This window comes from Scophthalmus maximus, chromosome 8 (assembly GCF_022379125.1).
Source record: "Scophthalmus maximus strain ysfricsl-2021 chromosome 8, ASM2237912v1, whole genome shotgun sequence".
In the NCBI taxonomy this organism is placed as follows: domain Eukaryota; kingdom Metazoa; phylum Chordata; class Actinopteri; order Pleuronectiformes; family Scophthalmidae; genus Scophthalmus; species Scophthalmus maximus.
The window spans coordinates 2,335,454-2,342,189 of NC_061522.1; the positions used below are offsets into that span (position 1 = coordinate 2,335,454).

Here is a 6,736-nt window from a genome sequence, read left to right on the forward strand (position 1 = left end):
GTCTGGCAGGTGGCGGAGCTGCGAGTCAGTGAGGCATGAAAACACACATCTCCCTGCACACACTAACACACACAAACCTGTCTTCTCCACACACACACACACACACACTCTAATCTCCCTTGACATTTTTCCATTTCCCCCCCCGGCACACGCCGCTTGCAGCCCCCCCCCAAGATGCCGACGTCATCCCCGGCCGTCCGGCGATGCGGGCTCCCGTGTTCTGCAGTTTGCTCACATTCCTGTTGCTGTTGCCGAGGCAACGCAGCATCTGGCTTGGCCGCCCCGCACGCCTTAGAGTGGGGGTGGGGGGGGGGGGGTGTTCTGAGGATCGGCCCGGGATGACTAATGGAGTTTGGGGTCAGGCAGGTCCTTGGCCACCCTGCCTACTGTCTGCCCCGCTCAGAGACACTCTATTAAGTAGTCGCTCTGCTCCCGTAGTGGAAGAAATCTTATTCCGGGGGTCACCCACCCAAAACGAGGGAAATGTTAGAAAAAACAATATGCTGCAATCTGCGAGAGGCAATAAGCTTCACTGGCCCCCGGCTCACAATAACATACCGCGTTCGTGAGGTTCACATGGTTGTTTATCAGCGCCAATAACTCAACGTGATTAAACTCAGAGCTTCAACTTTTCTTTCGGCCCCAAAAGCTCCTCGGCGCTGTTCACACCGGAGCCTCGCTCACTGTGGAAGTGGAAGAAGTCTGGCAAAGATCGAGTGGTTTATTACAATCCCGGCGGGGGGGGGGGGGGGCCGCAGTGGTCTGCCCTGTCGCCAGTGCAACACGGAAAAAGGTGCGTTCACACCGGACGCGTTGCCAAAATTTTCCCGGCGGGTAGATCAGATACAGAGTCAACGCAAAGACGCAAACTAGATGTGAATTTGTCGCGGCACTGACTCCTGGTGCGATGCGCGCGATGCAAAGTCAGGCCAAATTCGCTGGGCGTCCATCGCTCGGGGTTGAAGTATCTGAACTCGGGGCGACGTATTTGGCGATATCGAGCGTTGAGAGCCTCCCTCCGTCACCTGGCGTCAGGCGGCCTGTCCGTGTGTCAGGAGTGGGGACTGCACTCAAGTCGAAAGATTTGAATTTGAGGGCAGATGCTCTTGATGACGTGAAACGAAAGCCATTTAGCGTTGAGATCCTCCCGACGTCACCGCCTGCTCCAGGGTCGTTTCAATTCACTCTCCCTGCGCTCATAGCGCTGTATTCAGCAGTCGACATCGACAGACGAGTTTATAGCAGCTAGCTGGTGTTAAAACTCACTGGATCATTCAGCCGCGGAAGAGCCAGATATTTCCCCGGGTATAGCCAGAGACACACAAACGTGTAAATCATCTGCGAGGTCAACGTGTCAACTTCAGAAATACGCGGCCGTGTTCACAACCTCGTTTCTGCTGCCCCCTAGTGGTAAAACAAAAACATATGCGGCCTGCAGTTTAGTAACTGAACATAGGGAACGTTTCCACTCTCCTATAGCTGAGAAGGGAGGATTTACAAAAAGTGAAGTTCAATACGACAGAGAGAACGGTGGAATGACAACACACACACACACACACACACACACACACTGGTCTCCTGGCTGTCAATCAGTTTTTAATCTGAAAGACGAAGAAGACGGCGACGAAGACGGAGACAGATGCAACCGGGGACTGAGATCAGCCGTCCGCTAATCTCCGGGCGAGAGACACTGAGCGAGAGACTGACAGCGAGGGAGAGCGAGTTTGTCTTTTCCGCCGCCCGCTCGTCTCGCCTCGCCGCTGTTACCATGACAATGGGCCGAACCCAGGAGTGGAGGGCTTGAGATTCTCCCCGTTTCCCTGCTCTCTCTCTCTCTCTCTTCGACCCCCCCCCCGGTAAGCTCTCACTACCTCCCCCTCGTTTCCTCCGGTCAAACCTTTTACTTTTATGTCATCCCTATTTTCCATCCTTCCCTCCTTTATATTTCCCCGCTCACCTGGTCCTCCCTTCCATCCCTGGCGTCCAGATTCAAATTTGGAAATGTTGCCTCATTGACAAAACCACAATCAGCCGCCGCATCGGCACAAAGTGGACGGCACAGAAGCGCGCGGCGCCGGCCGAGGCTCCCATCGATGCCGTTTCCTCATTTCATTCCGGACGCCGAGAGCAACAAGTACGCGAGGATGTCAAATAAAGAAATATGTTGATTAAGAGAATTGAATGAGGAAAATAAACTCCCCCCCCCCCCCCCAGAAAATGAATTACACATCATGGTCAACTCATAGTTTTCATATCGCCACACACAAACGGTGATTCAGTCAGTGAAAGGCTCACGTGGGGCGACTTTCATCGGAAAGCCTTTGTCCCGCCCCCCAAATGAATTCCTCCAAACTTTGCGATAAAATAACTTGTTTGTCGCCGCCGACCACGACAGCCTGTGACGCCCCCGAGGAAGATGCTATGTCGAGTGAGGAGCGCGTGACGGCAGAATAAAACATATGTCCCCTGTGTCGACAGGCGACGACGACGACGATGTCAGGGAAGAAACAACATAACGCCGCTGCTTCAGGAAAGGTCAGAGAAGACTCTCCTCCTCCATACACTTCCTGTCTTCCTCTCTTGTACTATTTCTTCCTGCTCTTCCCCCCTCCCTTTCTCTCCTCACGGTGTCAAACCCATGCCATCCCTCCAACCTTTCCCTTTCCTCACTCTCAGATTTGTCTTCCACCTTCCTCTTCCTCCCTCCCCCATCCTTCCTCTCTTCCTCCCTTCCTTCCTTCCTTCCTTCCTCCCTTCCTCTCTTCCTTCCTTCCTTCCTCTCTTCCTTCCTTCCTTCCTTCCTCCCTTCCTCTCTTCCTTCCTCCCTTCCTTCCTCCCTTCCTTCCTCCCTTCCTTCCTCCCTTCCTTCCTCCCTTCCTTCCTCTCTTCCTTCCTCCCTTCCTTCCTCCCTTCCTTCCTCCCTTCCCTCCTCCCTGGTCCTCAAGGTGTTAAACCGATGCCAAACCTCCCACCTTCCTTCCTTCCTTCCTTCCTTCTCTCACGCTCATCCTTCCCTTCTCCACCATCCTCTTCCTCTCTCCTCCTCCTCCCGTCTCTATCTCACACAGAGGTTTTCCCATCGACCCTCCGCCCAGCGCCGCACAAATTAAAAGCATATTACACCCACGGAGGAATCGGCAGCGACCCAGTAAACTGCGGGGGGTTCCCCCAGGCGACCCCCCCCCCCCCACTCACTGTACACACTCATTGGGCGTTTCTACAGAAGTGTATAAGTGTGTTTATGTGTGCGGGTGGACGAGTGGACCATTACACTACAGACGCAGGCCTCTGGGTTTATTATACAAGTTCTCATTCCTGTACACAAAATAAGGCAATTTGAAAAGAGGTGAACTGGTTTTCCGTCCGTCTTTGTCTTCCCTGTCTCCTCTCCCCGGGGAGGTACATACAGTATTCTCCCTCCTCTTCTTCTACGTTAATGCTCCCCCCCTTTGTTCGCCGCTTCGCTCTTTCTCTCCAGGTTTCAGCTTTAATTAGTCTCGTTACCCCGTCTCCTCTCCATCCTTCCCTTCCTTCCACGACGTTGCACTTCCTCTTTCACCCTCCCTCCCTTCGTCTTTGAAGTGTCTAGTAGTCGCGGCGAGTCAAAGGCAACTTGCCGCCCGGCGTCGAAAGGTTTCATCACTCCTATCAGAGGTTTATGATTATTCGATCGCTGAATTTTCCTGGAGGGTCCCCCCCCCCCTTGACATCATTATGTCGTGTTTCTCCTACTGGCCTGCGATGAATGTGCCTGCACTCCCTTTGATAGAAACTCAGGTCTCAGATCACAGACTTTATGTAAAGATGGACGAGATCGACCGCTCCCTCAAAAGTGAAGCCAGAACACCTGGCTCGCCCCCTGCTGGCTGGCTGCAGTATCAGGTCACGCCCCCTTAACTTGTCCACGTTCACAGATGGGACACTTATGAAACTTTCAAAAAAGAAGCTCACGATATAAAATAAATGACACTGAGACATGTATCATGGACTCACCCAACAAAACCTCAATAAACTCCAACAACAGCAGAGAACACACCTTCACCGTTTTTAAAAATGACTTCATTGAACATTAAAAAAAAAAAAGAATTTCACACTTAAGTTTTTATTGATTTTGCTGTTTGTTTTATGAAGTTGTTTCATTTATTCCACTGCTTGTTTTATTGATTGATGTTTTTTTTAAAAATATTTGTTGCTTCTCTTATTAATTTCAGTTAGTAGGGGCTTTGCAACATATTTTTTTTAAAGCGCCACGTGAATACAATTTTTTATCAGTATTATTATTATTATTTATCGGAGGGACCCTCGGTGCCGCTGCTCCTCTCCACTATCACGGCTGCGTCGTCTGTGGCTACGAATTGCGTCATCAGCGCAAAAAATGGCAGCATCCATTTTGGCTTCATTTTGGAAGTGGAGACGCATCGGTCATCTTTACATGAAGTCACTGGTTCACATACATAGACGTCATCATTTAGCCTCGAATTGATCAAAGCTGAAATGGAAGTACCTCAGGTATTTTGAATAGTTTACAGACAGAATAGAATAATAGCATTAAAGCTACAGTGTGTAATATTTAAAAGAACTTATTCACAGAAATTTATTATATAGTCCATAACTATGTGTTCATATATGTATAATCACAATGTTTTTTGTCAACTCTGAATGAGTTAAATATAGTTCCATGAGGTGGACCCGACCTCCGAGTGAGTCTCCATGTTTCTTCGTCGTGTTGAATACGGTTGTTGAACAAAACGGTTCCAGAATACGTCGCGTTCGCGTTGAATGTTCAGACGCTGACGGAAACCCGGAAATGGAATCAGCGGTCCGACGCCATAAAGTGTCCCCTGTTGGTCGCTCAGTTGGTTGCGGTTTGCAAACTTTGCCACCAGATGCCGCCAGAACACACAACACACTGGGGCTTTAAAGATGTAGGTTTGGTTTCACTGCTTTCTCTCCTAATGGGGAAATATGTAATATTAATGGAGCAACTACTGAAAATGACATTTAGTTTTACTGTCACAAACTGATAATGTCCTATGTGCAGAGTTACAACAAATAGCTCCGTCCTTCTTTAGTTTTCATGGATGTTCAGTGTCTTTTGAGGAGAACTTCAAATATGTTTTATAAATATATATTAAAAACATTTTCTGTCTTCTCTCTCTTTTTCTTTTAAATCCCAGGAGATGGACTATACGGGAGAATCCCTATACCGCTCTTGCTCCGCACACCGGCCTTCTTTCTCCTTATTAGCGGCTCTTCTCACTCGAAGGCTTTCCACACGACTGGCCGCGGGAGTTAATGTCGCCACAGCCTTCCTTAAGTAGAAGAAAGGTTTGGAACGCAGGGGAAAGGAATTGGTGGTATCGCTCCGTCAACCCCTTTCCAGTTTCATCCGTCAGTCAAGGCAGTTATCCTCCCGTTAAGACCGCGGACCGACCCCGAGGCTTGATATTCTGACACAGAGTGAGAATCGATACGGCGCACACACTGTAGTTATCACAGCCGGGGGTTCGGCTGCTCACAAAGAGCTCCCACCGCTTGACTGGCACCACAAAGGGTCCGTACGCCGTCCGTAGCGCGCGGTGAGTCCACATGTAGTCGGTTCCACATCGTTCATTCAGGCTGGATCTGGCCACCGTGTCTCGGTACGTCACACGTTTGAGCTGCTTCGCATAGGTTGCGAGTTCCGAAATAGATGATGGATGGCTACTGTGGGGTTGCCGATCGATTTGTCAACGCAACAGTTGAAATTTAAAAAATTCCTTCTCTTTTAACCGATCAATACTTCTCTTATGGCCTGCCAATATTAGACGGGTCAAACTAGTCTAAACACTTCTCATGAGCGTCATTCCTTTCCCCTCGTCTGTCCATTTGTATTCATGTATATGTATAATATTATGGGATGGATGTTTTGTTTTTTTATTGTGTTTATTACATGAGTCCTTGGCATCATTTTCTGTGATCTGAAGGTCGGACAGTGCTACTTGTTGAGTCCCTGTGAGGGTTTTCTTTGCGTCAGTTCTCCCTCACATCCCCTTGTCTTCTGTTCAATGTATCATTTCACATCTTTTTTTCCCAACACGTGTAAATAAAGAAAACAGCACGGACGCACAAGGACCGAAAGATACTTTCACGACTTAGTTTTTCTGAAGTCAAAAACTTTGAGGGTAATACGTTTCAACTAGACTGCAACTACAGTTATATTCGGGTATGTTACACTTTTAAGTGTGTGTACCACATTTCAATGCTCGGGGTTTTTATTTGTCAAACGACAACAACGAGTATATGTATGCGTGGCAGTCATCGCCAGCGCTGGGATGTTTGGAGTTCGAGCAAAAGGCGTGGGTGTGATGAAAACAACGGCCGTCTGTTATTGCATTTCCTTACACTGATCTGGTTTGAATAAAGTGATTTCAAGTGTATCTCATCTGATCATAAAATACAAGGCTGACAACCTCTCCGACTTCATTGGACTTGGCGGCAGCTCATCTCTCTGTGACTGCACAAGGTTGAGACGCACAAGGGGAAAGATCCGGGAATAATAACATATTTGTCATTCAACGGGAACAACACATCTGTTGGGATCTGCAGCAATTTCTAGAATATGCGACTTGTCGAAAAGATATTTGTTTGGCGCTTGATGTTCTACAAGGTGTTTTCTTGCACAACGTGACACAGACGTCCTTGGGCGACCGAGGCCTGCAATAATAACAAAAGTACCCCATCAAATAATGTTGTT

At 48.7% G+C, this 6,736-nt stretch overlaps 1 long non-coding RNA gene across 1 annotated transcript; it reads left to right on the plus strand.

The window, feature by feature from the left end:
• The first annotated feature begins 295 nt into the window (after positions 1–295).
• On the plus strand, positions 296–6,124 carry LOC118313239. Its single transcript, XR_004794424.2, has 2 exons — positions 296–2,535; positions 5,178–6,124. It is a non-coding gene; the product is annotated as an uncharacterized LOC118313239 (long non-coding RNA).
• Positions 6,125–6,736: the final 612 nt, after the last annotated feature.